Below are 15,207 nucleotides of genomic sequence, written 5' to 3' on the forward strand. Positions count from 1 at the left end.
GTTCTCTCCTCCCCCAGTAATTTGAACCTGATAATAATGATAATGATAATAAGAGGTATTATCTGAAAGAGGTATATATATATATATATATGCAGGTTTTGGTGTCCTCGGGTGTCTTCCCGTGTAAAAGTTGGGGTGTCTAGGCGACGTTTCGACGAGGTCTCACTCGTCATCTTCAGGCTGGTGCTTTCGGCTTCTTGTTACTGGAACAGAGCAGGATCTCAGTGTTTGAGTTCCTATAAATACTGTAGAGGGGGTGTGGTGTATAGCCTCCAATGTTCTGGGCAGAGAGGAAGTTCCCAGGCTAGTGTGCCTTTTCTTCTTTTGTTCCTTAATTACTTGAGAGATATCTTGAGTGATTTCTTGAGTGATATCCTGAGTACCACTTAGGTGGGTCATTAGGTGTGGATTAGTTGTTAAAGTCTTTGTGTCTTGACCTCTTGAACTTTGTGAAGAGTTTTCCTGAGAAGATGGCTGTACTGTACTTAGTTGTGCTCTGGCTTGGCTTCGTGTATAGGGGCGAGCTGTGGTTTTGTGGCTTGTGTCAGCCAGATCTGTGTAGGGATTGCAGGGGGGTGCAGCATCCGGAGGTGCCACCATGGATTCCACAATCCCCCCGAATACATCTTGGACCTGACCAACCACTGCCTAACCAACACGTACTTCATCCACAATGGACAAAGATACAAACAGATAGAAGGAGCACCTATGGGATCACCCCTCTCACCGGTCATCGCAAACCTGTACATGGAACACTTTGAAACCAATGCTTTAGACAAGTCAGAACACAAACCCAAACTTTGGCTCAGATATGTTGACGACACCTTTGTAATTTGGCCACACGGGAAGGAAAAACTGGATAGCTTCCTCACACATCTCAACAACTTACACCCCAAAATACAATTCACTATGGAAATAGAAGCCAACAACCAACTTCCCTTCCTTGACGTCCTAATCTACAAAAAACCTGATGGCTCCCTAGGACACACTATCTACCGGAAAAAAACACACACCAACCGCTACTTACATGCACAATCACACCACCACCCTGCACAAATAAACTCCGTAGCCAAGACTCTCATCTCCAGAACCAAACGCCTGGCTGACAAAGACCACTTGACAACTGAGTTACAGAATCTCTCAAACGTGTTAATTGCCAATGGATACCAGCAAAACAGGATTACGAAGCTAATCCAAAAGGAAACACCCCCCAAAAACCAAGACACAGAAGAAAACAATGGCATGGCCCTCCTTCCTTATATCAAGGGCACTACAGATAAAATTAGCAAAATCCTCCATAAACACAATATCAAAACAGCCTTTTGCACCAACCAAAAAATAGCCAATATCCTCAGAAACCCCAAGGATAAAATCCAGTTGGAAAACCAAGGGATCTATGAAATACCCTGCAAAGTCTGCCCAGCCACGTACATTGGACAAACAAACAGACGAATAAATGCACGTATCGCAGAACACAAGAATGCCGTCAAAAAAGAAGAAAAAACTTCCTCTCTTTTCCAACACATGAAAGAAACAGGACACGAAATTAATTTTGCAGATTCCAAATTGCTCTTTAACACGGAACATCACCACAAGAGAATAATCATGGAAGCCATCGAGATAGAGAAACACCCTCACAACATGAACAAGCATGACGACACATCCCGCTTGCCAGACATCTGGAAATTAGCCCTCCCCACAAAAACTGACACCAGATCCAGAGGCACACAGAACGCCAACACCAATCAACCACACCAGACCCAAACCCAGACCCTCTCCACAGATGAATTACAGACACCATCCAGTAGCCAATCCATGGTGGCACCTCCGGATGCTGCACCCCCCTGCAATCCCTACACAGATCTGGCTGACACAAGCCACAAAACCACAGCTCGCCCCTATACACGAAGCCAAGCCAGAGCACAACTAAGTACAGTACAGCCATCTTCTCAGGAAAACTCTTCACAAAGTTCAAGAGGTCAAGACACAAAGACTTTAACAACTAATCCACACCTAATGACCCACCTAAGTGGTACTCAGGATATCACTCAAGAAATCACTCAAGATATCTCTCAAGTAATTAAGGAACAAAAGAAGAAAAGGCACACTAGCCTGGGAACTTCCTCTCTGCCCAGAACATTGGAGGCTATACACCACACCCCCTCTACAGTATTTATAGGAACTCAAACACTGAGATCCTGCTCTGTTCCAGTAACAAGAAGCCGAAAGCACCAGCCTGAAGATGACGAGTGAGACCTTGTCGAAACGTCGCCTAGACACCCCAACTTTTACACGGGAAGACACCCGAGGACACCAAAACCTGCATTCCTGTACCCGTGAAAATCTACGAAAGCAAATATATATATATATATATATATATATATATATATATATAGCCTATCCATGAGAACTAGTGGGGTATAGTGGTTACAGTCTCAGATTTATGTGGCAGAAACGTGAGTCGAAATCAGTGCTCAGCCATAACGCTTACCGGGTGACCTCGGGCTAATCTGTCTCTCAGCCTAGCCTAAGCTCACAAGGTTGTTGTGAGAATAAATGTGGTTTGGGGTGAGGGGAGAAAGAGCAATGTATACTGCCTCTTAGCTCTTTGAAGGAAGGAAATAATGTTTAAAATCTGATACGTAGAACCCATTTACACACACTCCTTTTTCAAAATCACATCTCTTTGATAGGGAAAAGTTTCCCACCATGTGCTAAGCCAGGGTAGCCAATGTGATACCCCTCCAGGTGTTATCGAACCACAACTCCCACTATCTCTATCCTTCGGCCAGACTGGCTGAGGCTTATGGAAACTGTAGTCCCCAACACCTAGAAAGCACCACACTTAACAGCATCAACATCTGCAGAGCTTACCACTGTTCTAAAGGCTTCCATTGGTAACATGTAACAGACAGGATGATACTTTTAAGGAACCAGGATATCTGTGCCACTATTCAGCTTTTCTTACCAATCTGGCTAGATGTAGCCTCATGCAGAAGACTCATACAGTAGATTGTTCACCCTCTCTCTCTCTTTTAAAAAGCAAATAAAATAAAATTTAAGAACAGGCACACAAAGGGTTACAGGTCCAGATGGAAGGGAGAGAGTTCTATTGCAAATGACATCACAGACAATGGCACAGGGATGTCCATCACACTCACATAGCAACATTCCACGCAGCAATAGCATCAGACATGCTATCAGAGTTTGAGGGGGATAACCATGTACACACCGCATTGAGCTCCTTGGAGAAGAGGTATAAATGTAATAATAAATGCACTGCATTTTCTCAGGCACAAAGCAGCACACTTCAGATGCTCAGAAAAACAATGTAACACCACAACACAAGCACTACCTTTAGGGCAGATATGTAGATTGTGTGCTAGATTTGGGAAACACATATCTTATACTGCATAAAAATGATTGTGCAGAAGATCTTGAGGAATAAGTATTTCCTCCAAAGCCACTGCATAAGTCTGTGTCTAAGGTGGGTTCCAGGATTCAGCACTCTGCATAAAAGTGCGAAGGAGCCCCACTTTTGCTATATTCATTCTTCGATTGTGACCTCTGGAAATTGTCACACTGTGGTGTTGTTTTCCTCCAGAAGAAATAGCCTTGCTTGAAAAACCTATTGGGTTGAATATAAGTTACCTTATTTGGAAATAATGGCTCCTGTGCAGCAAAGGTTAGCCCTGACCAAATCTTGTTGGAGTCAATGAAATAAGTTAAGCCTAGCTCTGTACCTGGAATACTGGGATGTCTACAGGTATATGCATAGTCAGTCATCAATGTTCAAGGATAGAAACCTCCACCCAAATTATGCATCGGAAAATGCCTTTGCACCCTACTATCCATGGCAAGCAAACTTTGATTCAGCAAAAGCTCAAAATACCTTCCTCTCCCCCCCCCCTCTGTCCCAATAAATGCTCTTCCTTAGATGATCAAACCTTTAAGAGTTTTCTCCTCTAAGCTGTCAGTGTCTAGATTCAGGTTGCTCCATGCTATTTATGTCAATATCCTCCTCTCTTTATAATAAACCACATATTCTTCAAATCCAACATCAGGTTTATTGCTAACTCACCCTTGTATAAGTTGTCCCATGGCATGCTGTGACTCAAACTAGCTAAAAACCCAAACATGTGTTCCGGCTGCGCACATGTAATCACAGACATGTGTGGACGAGGACATGCAGTAACAATCCAGGTTTATACCACAGTTTATTTCACACTGTCATCAGTAATGGATATTCCTAGGATCTGGACCTCAGTTGCCTGTGATCTGGAAGTGATTGATGAAAATGGAATTCTATTACAGCCCAGAGCTGATAAACATTTCATCTGCAGTACTCAGAATAATAGTCATGAGAGGATTCCAAAACCGTAATGCTCCTGGCAAGACTATGTATATGCTGAGCTTCTTGGCTAGTAGCCATTTGATAACCGTATGTTCTTTACATTCATCTGGTCTGGGGGGATTTAACCTTGCAATCACCAATGGACTTTGCCATTACTGTAAATGTCATTACAACAACTGTTAAGAGGCTTCTAAGGACAAATGTTTTAGTTGCTTAAACCCTGCATCTTATCATCACGCACCACACCATTTGAAAGGAACAAGGTTGCTAGAGATGGAAGAATATTCAGGAAAATCCTATGGGCTTTTTAAAAATCAAAGGGATCTGTTGTCCCTCTTAAAAACAAAAAGCTTACACTTGTATTTGTTTAATTGTGAAATGAATGTGTTAAATCCATGAAAAGCACATTCATTTAAGCTACATTTCATTATCATGTAGTTTTTTAAGTGGATACATTTGCAACTCTCTCACACCACAATCCTGTAAGACATTTGGGATTTAAGCATAACGGCACTCTCGCTCCACAACAGATCTGTAGAATGTTGCTGTGTGCTTTCATCTGTTTTCAGATTATTACTGGTTTTTATTTTTATTTTGTTTTAAATAGTTTTATGCTTTTCATTGATAATTTTAATGTTTTATTTGCTTTGTAAACTGCTTTGAGGTTTGTTTGTTTGTTTGTTTGTTTGTTTTTACAATCAAGCAGTGTATATATTTTATGAAATGAATGAATAAACTCTCTCTGAATATCAGCCATATATAAAAATGTATGGTTATTAAGATCCACCACCAGACCCACTGCTACTGTGTTTACTGGAGTAATAGGGCTCCCGTGCCTTTAACAGTTGTTTGGATAAATGGATTTTACTATCATTTCACAGTGCTGCATGAGCAAGGAGGACTGCACTTGCCAAAAATTCCTTCTAAAATGCAACGCGTGAAGGTACAGAAGCCCTGCGCTCCTTTTGCATCTCATCAGCCTAGCAGCATTCCACATCACAAAGGCGATCCAGGCAAAGCAGTCTGTCTTGCCTAGGCAAGACGGAGGGAACTGGACTAGACAGTTGACTCAGCTTTTTCATGCATTAGCAGCAAGATCACCAATTACATGTCCAAGTCTGGTTCTTGGAAGTTCTGATGCTCTTAGTTTTGCACCGTTCAGTCCCTTTTCAAAATCCTGAGCTCTCTCTCTAGCTCTTCTCAATCTAATCACCTCCCTTGTGCAGTTTATTGATGCACCATTCATGTTACTAATCATGTGGTTATGTTGCCTAAGGCTTCTCTGTGCCATTTGCATGTGGGTTTTCCCCAAGTATGTTCTCTTGCACACTGACACTTGCTATCAGGAATGGGCTGCTTTGCTGTGAGACAGAAGCTGACACACACACAGTAGCGGGCCTTAGGGCACAGTGCTGTGAAAAGGATCCAAAATAGCTAGTGGGGGATGAAAACCTTTGTGAAGATGGAAGAAGTCCAAAGAGATTAACGCTGAAAAGATGGTGAATCCCAGCTTTTGCCCTGAGGCCAACATAGTGTGATTTCTGAACAAGACAGCTTTATGTAAGTAAGGTTTCAGTTTTTTACCCTGGTCAGGGATCTGGCACATGTACATTTTTGTCAGTGTAGACAATACTGTGTTAGATGAAACAATGGTCTGATTCAGTGAAAGGCACTAAGGAGGCTTCCTAGTGTGGTGCCCCATTGCTGGTGTTGAACTGAGATTCAAATGCCACTCTCATCAGCTTCTGTACATGAAACAGGAGGTGCTACAGTGGTACCTCGAGTTAAGAACTTTATTCATTCTGGATGTCTGTTCTTAACCTGAAACTATTCTTAACCTGAGGTACCACTTTAGCTAATGGGGCCTCCTGCTGCCGCCGCCACGCAATTTCTGTTCTCATCCTGAAGCAAAGTTCTTAACCCGAGGTACTATTTCTGGGTTAGCAAAGTCTGTAACCTGAAGCGTATGTAACCTGAGGTACCATTGTACCTTGTTCTTGCCTCAGGCAGCAAAATGCCTTGGGTTGGGTCAGCTTGCCAGGGATGCTCCCTGTTATCTGGTACCTGTTCCTGGTACAACAGTGAGACTATTTTGTCTAACTTTACATTTGGGGAGATGTTGGAGATACTTTTTAGATGTTGTTAGTTTGTACCCATAGGCACTAGAGTGATCTTGCCTCCCTCTCCCTGTTCTCTGCAAATCAAATGGGAAGCAGGGGAGCCCATCTCTAGTGAAGGTTGGGGGGGGGACCTTTGGCTCTCCAATTGTTGCTGATCTAGAACTCCCATCTGCCCTAGCAAGCATGGCTAATGGCCAGGGATGGTGGGAAATGTATTCAGAAACAATTGGAGAGCCAAAAGTTCCCCACACCAGTTCTCGTACATGTACATGGGCATAAACAAGGAAAATGCTTCCATTTCCTCTCTCCCCCAATAACCAAAGCTCAAAAATGTTTCTGAATGTGTCTAAGTATTATTATAGTGGCCATTTTGCAGTCATTACAGTGTAATCAACGCAACCATTGTAAGAGCAAACTATTAAACATTCCTAAGGGGGTGATCAGTATACTAACATGCTCTGCTTCAGAATTTATTGCAGGACAAAAATAGCAGCTATTGTGGAATAAACAAATACAAGATTTAACAGCTAGCATAGAGTCTGCAGCAATACATAATGAATGGAGTGCAGGGAATTGTTAGGCTGATACGGTCATATAAGTAGCTGTAATCAGTGCTTTTTTTCAGCCGGAACTTGCTGGCACCTCTCAGGTGGGCTCCATTGCTGTTATAAGAGTACAAGGGACATGTTAATGGTGAGTTCCGGTACCCGTTTTTCTAGAAAAATAGCATGGGGTGTAATAAATGTGCAAGTATCTAGAACAGGAATGAGTAACCTGTGGCCCCGAGGATGTTGTTGGAGTGTACTGATTTTGTTTGTGACACTGATCCCAGCCGGTCTACGAGCCACACCTGCAAAGGAAGAATTAGGAGCTCACTTTAAACTCCCCAACTGTTCCTTTGTAGCCACATCCTTATGACAACATCACACACGACATCAGGTATGGAGCAGGTGGTTGTGGTTTGGGGAAAACAGCCTTGTGGACCAAATTGGGACTTGTGCTGGGACAACTTAGAACCATAGACTAGAGATTCCCTACTACTGGACTATAAGGTTCATCATCTTCAACAGGTTATCATTCTCTGGTTTAAAACATAAGGAAACCCACGCTGGACCTGATCCAAGCTTCACCTAGGTCACAGTCACACCATACATATGAAGTACTATGATACCACTTTAAACAGTCACAGCTTCCCCCAAAGAACCTTGGGAGCTGTAGTTTATTAAGGATGCTGAGAGCAGTTAGGAGACATTTATTCCACTCACAGAGCAACAATTCCCAGAGTTCCCTGGTAAGAAGGATTGACTGTTAGAAACAGAATCCAGTGACCCTTTACTGTGCTGAAATTGCACAATAACTCTGGACCTCATAGCTGAAGGGCACTTTTAGATGTCAAATGTGGTGAGCCACGTCAAAATGTGGCAAGCTATTTTGACATTTCCCTAGAGTGGTTTGAGAGGGCAGTAAGGTGTACTGCAGTGAAATAGTAGAATTATCTGTACATGCCAGGCAAGAGAGGGGTGGGAAGGAAGGAAGGAAGGAAGGAAGGAAGGAAGGAAGGAAGGAAGGAAGGAAGGAAGGAAGGAAGGAAGGAATTATCTATTTTTTGTGATGAAAGAGACAACAAAATTATTAAATACAGAGTACCAAAACAAATTGAGCTGCCTTGCAGGATTCACTTTAGGACACCAAGTTTGCCTTGTCTCAAATGTGCCTTGCTTCAGGCTTTCCCAGAAGCTGAAAGCAACTTATCCTGGATTGAACTCCAGGGCTTATATTTAATTCCTCTGAGGTCTGGCACAGTAATGCAATCTCCTGTCTCAATCCCGCAGGAGCGAGCAACACACCTCCTCCCCTTTGCATACACAAGAAAGGAAGGGGGACTCATCATTTGATTTCACATGCTGGGCTGCATGGATTGTGAAAGCAGGAGGCCCAGGGTGCCTAGACACACAGGCATATCAACAGCATGTACTACTGCCTCAGTATAATGCAAAAAAGCAGACTGTGCTTCTTGATCTTTTTATGGAGAGAGAACAGCTTCTCCCAGGGCTGGGTCAAGACATTCCACTGCCTGAGGCAAAGGGTGAGATGGCAGCCTCTTCCATTCCATTTACAGAAGCTGACCAGACTGGGAGTTGAATCTCATGTCAGCACTGGTCCTCCATGGCATCTAAGGGCATCAGGCTTGCCTAAAGGGTGCACAGATAGACCAGTCCTCCAGCACCTCACTGCACACCAGCTTTTGCCATCTGAAATGGCAGCCTCACTCTACCTAATGGTAGCGCCGGCCCCAACATCTCCTATCTTCTGCCTTTTTGCTGTTTTGCTTAACGTCCTATCTGATGAAGACTTGTGATGAACCCCAAGGCCTGCTAGTTATTTTGTTAACAGCTTCCAAAGGCAGAGTCTGTCAGGATTGTATATTTTCAAGGGATCCATCTGAGGATTAATAGTTTGATGCAGCAAAAGCAACAGTCTTGTAGCATCTGAAAGACTAATGCATTTATTCTGACAGAAGCACTTGTGGACTAGATACAACACATTTGCTTAAGTCACAATAAACTGACTAGCTTTTCAGGTACAGCAAGATTGTTGCTGTTGTTTTTTGTGATGTTTTAGTTGGTTTCAAGTGACACTAGCAGGAAGCAAAGATGGACATTGGGTGAATGCATAGTAATATTGTCATTTAAAAGCAACAACCAACATTTCAATGTTATGTGTATGCCAATAGGAGTATAAATGAAGAACAGCATGCGGAATAGATGAATACGTGTCACCTGGAGGCTCTTTGCAAGAGGGGATCTAGGGGCTTGCCTAATAGAACAGCCTCGCAATAACGTCATGTCCAGTTTTGCAAGATCTCCAAGTAGTGATGAAATTGTTCCTTTGCCTTAACAGCTATAGCTGTGCCTGATCCATAGTGGAACTCTGGTACACCCAAAACAAAAACTTTTAGTACCAGAGACAGAAAGAGATGGAAAAGTGCTCAGGGGCATTTTGGTGTTTCTTACAACCTTATTCTGCTGCTCAGCAGTCACTCTGACCATAAATCTCTGTTTCTAAACAGATGCAAAAATATATATATATATATGCTTTTGGATCAGGGTTCAGATCCCACCTCTTGACAACTCATTGGCATGTCATTACACAAACTTAGTCCTGTGTCCTTAAAATGGGGGGGGGGGACAATGACCCTATCTCTCAGAGTTGCTGCTAGGATGCAAACTTACTAGGAAGTAAATCCTACTTAAATCAATGAGGCTTACTTCTGAGTAAGCATAGAAAAAGTCATATTGAAATCTGAAAGACTGTAAAGCACTTTGTACATTAAAAGAAAGCAAAAGTACCCTTGGCCTCATTGGTCTCCACACCCCACCCCTCTTTCCCAAAGTATTTTCTTGCCTCTTTTTAAAGCTTTTTCAGGCTTCTTCTTCTTATCCCCTCACATTTTTCTTCTTGAGGAAAATCTAGCCATTCTCATTTCATTTCTCACAGCTCCCATCCCTCAGACTCATTATATTTCCCCATCCTAATTCCGTCCTGCTTTTATTTATTATTCACAGATATGACAAAAGCCAGGAGGAAGATTTACTGACCCTTAAGCAGCAGCCAGCAGAACAAACTGCAGCATTTAAAAAATGCCAGCTTTCATTTATAAAACTCTCAGGGATTTAATCTCCCCCCTGAAACATTTGCCCTTTCCAAGGCAGCTTTCCAGGGATGGGGACTCAGGCTCATTTCTGAATTTAGTGAAATGCCATACAAATGCATGCATGAACCCCCAGAATCAAAAATGCACATCGGAACAAAAGCAGAGTTGAGGCGGCAAATGCCTTCTCAAAGGCTTTGCTACCATATGTGCCTTGTGGCTGTCAAGTGCCGTAATCAGCAATTAATTTAATTTGCTCTGTCCCCTTGTGGCTTGCTTCAGTGCTTCACCCAGATGTTCATGTCCTGGTACCCAGATGTTTCTTATAATAAACAACCCACCCCTGCCTGATGCAAAATAGCTTCGGCTTTGTTCTGTTCAGTTTTGCCTTAAACAGTCAAGAATCCAAGAAAGAAAGAAAGTTAATTCTAACTACTACATTTGAGCACAGATGCACGACATCCTGCCTCACATCAAACACTGAGCATCACCCACACATGCTCCAAGTAAACATGCACACATTTCTCATCTCCATGCGAGCTTTAGAGTTCATATCATATCTGCATGCGTGCTTCTGAGCTCACATCTGATCAATAACTCACTCCACTCAAGGCTTTCATTTATCAGAACCCATTTTCTGAACTATCTGTGCCTCAGCCAGGGAATGGGAGAAAACAGCCATACCTCTGAACCCACACAGAGTGCTTCTTCCTTGCCACCAAGTAACCACAACAAAATCCTGTGCATCCTGAATTAGGCTTGAAGCTGTCCATGGTAGATGGTGTCATTTCTGTGCACACCAGAGTAACGTTGTTTCTCATTTTAAAAATATAGCACACACTCGTGGCTTGTCTTTGAGTGCATGTTTCTCCTTCCCTCGCTGCCTCTCTGTTTCCAGTGAGCACTGCAGCAAAATGTCCCAATTTCCCCTAGTTGCACCAAGTCCTTGCAATACAGCTCTCTTACCAGTAGACAGAAGATCCCTGGGTTGGAACAAGGGCCCTGTTTCAAAGTGTCTCCAGGTCTTGGAGTGGCATGGCGGTGGCGGCGGCAGAGGCAGATCCTGCTCCGGGTTCCCCGACTACTCTGCCTTACCACCTCATGCTGTTGGCACACAGGACTGCTACTGACGCAGCAGCTGAGCTTGCACGAAGGAAAAGGAAAAATGATCTCACAGCAGTTCAGCCCTGCCCAGTGCTTTGCCTCTTCACTTAAAGGCACAGAGCTAGAGGTTTACTTGTCACCCCGCCACCTGGCAAAGCTGATCAGCCTTTGCTCAGAGTTGGAGGAGACAAAAATAGCCGCTCTGACAGTTACAGCATTTGGATGAATACATATAACTATGCATAAATATCCATACCTATGGATAAATATCTATACATATGGATACATCTAATCAGGCAGGTGTTCAGTCCAGTTTGGGGCACCTCCAGAGTGCCACTGTTTTATGGGAGAGATTCACATGCATCTGGGAAATTTAAGTGCACATAGTTAAAGCGGGTTAATGTGTTGTGCCGCTCCAGCGTGACTTAACACTGACTTTCTCCTGAGGTTAGGAACGTGACCAGGGAAAGGCATTGAAAAGGGTGGGATGAATGAATGACTAGCTGGAAGACGTATAAACATGCGGCAAGCAAATTAGGATGGATGCTCATTGTTATATAGACTCCCAGCAAACAAATCAGAACAAATACTCAGTAAAGACCAAATGTCATCTAACCTCCATGCAAGCTTTATGCAAGTGAATCAGGATGGAGGCTGAACAAGCAAGTCATCTGGTGGAGTTCTTAGTTCTTGTGAAGCATTCATACACACACACACACACACACTTTTATTGGTTTTTTTAAACATATCATTTCCAACAGTCATATAACATATCTTTTCATCTTATACAATATTTTAGACTTCCATCAACACCTCTGATGATTTTTTGTTCTTTATCCCTTATTCTGCATTTCTTAATTTCACCATTACTATTAATTGTCATTAACTAATAATTCTCCTCATAGTCTTCCTTGCAATATTTCGAATAATCCTCCTTACAAAACTTCTTGCAGTCCTACTAGTGTAATCTGTTCAGTACAATTACTTTCCAAATAGTTTGTATATTTACTTTTCTTCTAAGAATCTCTGATCCCGCAGGTTTCTAATCCTTCCAGTTAATTTATCAAGTTCTGCATAGTCCATCAATTTCATCCTCCATTCTTCTTTCGTCAGCAATTCTTCTTGCTTCCATTTTTGTGCCAATAATATTCTTGCTGCCGTCATTTCATAGAAAAACAATTTACAATCCTGTCTGTTAATCTCATCACCTACAATGCCAAGTAAAAATGCTTCTGGTTTCTTAACAAATGTATATTTCAACATCTTTTTCATCTTGTGAAGCATTCCTGCCCATATTACCCTATTTTCGTTAGCTCTGCCACCACTTTAGAATTACCGAGGGGCAGTGAATTAGCAAATCCAGAGGGCATTTAAGAATACAGGGACTAAGCAATTTAGTTCTGCCCTGAGCGATGTCATTTTAGAGTTGCATATATTAAGATGCATAGATATTTGTAAATGCATTAAATGACCAATAGGCCACCAGTCTTTCGTACCGAAGATTTCTAGACCGTCAAATTATTGGGAATGTTCCTTGAGGAAGCCTACACCAAAGGCCTCCAACGTGAAGATTAATGCTCACCTCCAGTGCTTTCCTTCACGAATAACAGAACCTTGAGTATCCCTGTTCACATGTTGAATTTCAGTATTGTTATATGCCACCCCAGCCTCTCAGTGGTGTTAGATTCCAGGGGTCCAGGCGTTTACCCAGGGTCTGTGTTTCCTTTCGAAACGAGGCACAGGAGAGACTTGGTGTCTATATGATATATGGTTTATTTATACATTTATACAATCTGAGCACAGATGGAGGGAGTGCAGAGCATTTACGTCTCAAGAGGGTCCTGTTTCTTCCATTGCTGCAGCTTCAGACTCTCTCTGTAGCATCAAGCAGACTTCTTGACCACTGACCATGCTGGCAGGGGCAGATGGGAATTGGAGTCAACTGTTGGGGAGTGTAGGGGGAGGGAGGAGAGAAGGATAATTGCCCCCCCCCCCGAAGCATAAATCCTTAGGCTGATGAAATGTTGGCTTAGTGCTATATTGCATTCCACCCCCAAAATATTGGTGACCTACAGCAAATAACCCAACCATCTAACACTCTACCTTCTGCCTGCCTCATATAGAAGGTAAGATGACGAATTACTTGCCCAAGCCTGACTCAGCTTTCTACAGTGTTGCCCAAGTCCAACACACACACACACACACACACACACACACACACACACACGTGAGGAGAGAGAACACTCTACACCACACTCACCTGTGGTAGTTGCAGTGGATTTCTAAATCCCTGCCCTACCCACCGGCAAAGTATAGGTAGGCCTGTTGGACCATAGGACAAGTTCCAAGACCACATTAGGGTGATACCTTTATTAGGGTAACCAAAGGAGTTTTTCTATTACCTGTAAACAGAAAAAACCCAGCTGTTTTGTAAATTTGTCTACATCCTTAGGCAAACCACACAGGTTCCTTGCTATGTAGAAAACAGCAATAAAGAGAAACTTGCTTTACTGAATAGCTGGAGGTTTCTGAGCTGTTTGGCGGTGGTATCCTAAACTGGAGGAATAGGATTTTGCACCACCTGAAGATGGGGCTAGGCTCTCTGAGGCAACATACTGTTTCCAAAGATTGAGAGGCAAACATTGTTGTGCTTCCTTTCCCCAGTAGACCAGGTGTGGGAAGCCTTGGGCCCCCCAGCTGTTGCTGAACTACAATGCCATCAGTCTCGGCAAGTATGGCAAAGAGGCAAAAATGATGGGAGATTGGGAGGCGTTGCTGCTCAGGGAAAAGAGAGGAAAGGCAACCCCATCTTGTGATATATTTATTGCATTGCATTGTATTAATTGGTCACTTTTTTCCTTCAAAAATTGAAAGTGACTTTTCCCCCTACTGCATTTCTCTTTTAAAGTGAGCCTCACATAACAGCTGCTCTCTGGAGGATTGTATCCAACTTCTACAGCCACAGGATGCATTTTCAGATATAATGTGTCAGATATAATGATGCAGCTCAAATGTCTCTGAGAGACCTCTGAGCTAATAATCATACGCTCAGCCCTCATATCCATAATCACCTTTATTCAGCTTGTGACAGTAGTGACACCTTTGTGGTAAGTTTGCTTTAAGTGGTCTATTACTTGTTATAAAGTTGTAACGTCTCACTATAAAAACATTTATGGAAAGCACATGCCTCAGGTATGTGAGATCTAAACGATCTCTTGCAATCTGATAACTGAGTACTGTACCATTTAATATAATTCTTAAATAAATATTAGTGGAAACATGCTTATTCTTATTGTTTTTGTGAAAACCTCTTAAGAGTTTTATTATTTTAAGCAGTATAATTTTTTGAAAACTAAATATTAATACTCAGTTTATTAGTACTAATTTTAATGAGTGTGTGTGTGTGTGTGTGTGCTTTGCAATGTATAAATGATTGTACCACACAGAAGGATCTGATCCACGCAGAGTAACCTTACTGAGCCATTGCTAGTACAATGAGGCTTCCCCACCTCTCCTCCCCACCGTTGCTACTCAGATTATTATTTAGGACTATGAGGAAAGATGCCTCTCTCAGCATTTGAATTGTGGCTTTGATTTAAAGATTTGTCAGCATGGGATGTAAGATTTATTGCTCAAGACTGTACAAGCCCATTAAGAGTGTGTGTGAATCCTCATTCTCCAAGATATTTGTTTGCTGCAAAGCTCATGCATGTAGTTTTAATATGCATGTTGGAAGATGACTTGAGTACAATCCAAGTATATACAGTAATCTGGTATTGGGAACATGGGGAAATGCCTATTGTCTTTCTCTGCAACACAACCCTCTGTATAAAGGTGTCCCAGTTTTATCTATGCCATCTGAAGTCTGCATGTTATAAAGGTGTCCCAGTTTTATCTATGCCATCTGAAGTCTGCGTGTCTGCCTTTGATAAGGAGATAGCCTTGTGTTGTGAGTCAGGGCAATCTTAGGGCTTTAG

This window comes from Podarcis erhardii (genome assembly GCF_964252035.2).
Source record: "Podarcis erhardii genome assembly, chromosome: 1".
In the NCBI taxonomy this organism is placed as follows: Eukaryota; Metazoa; Chordata; class Lepidosauria; order Squamata; family Lacertidae; genus Podarcis; species Podarcis erhardii.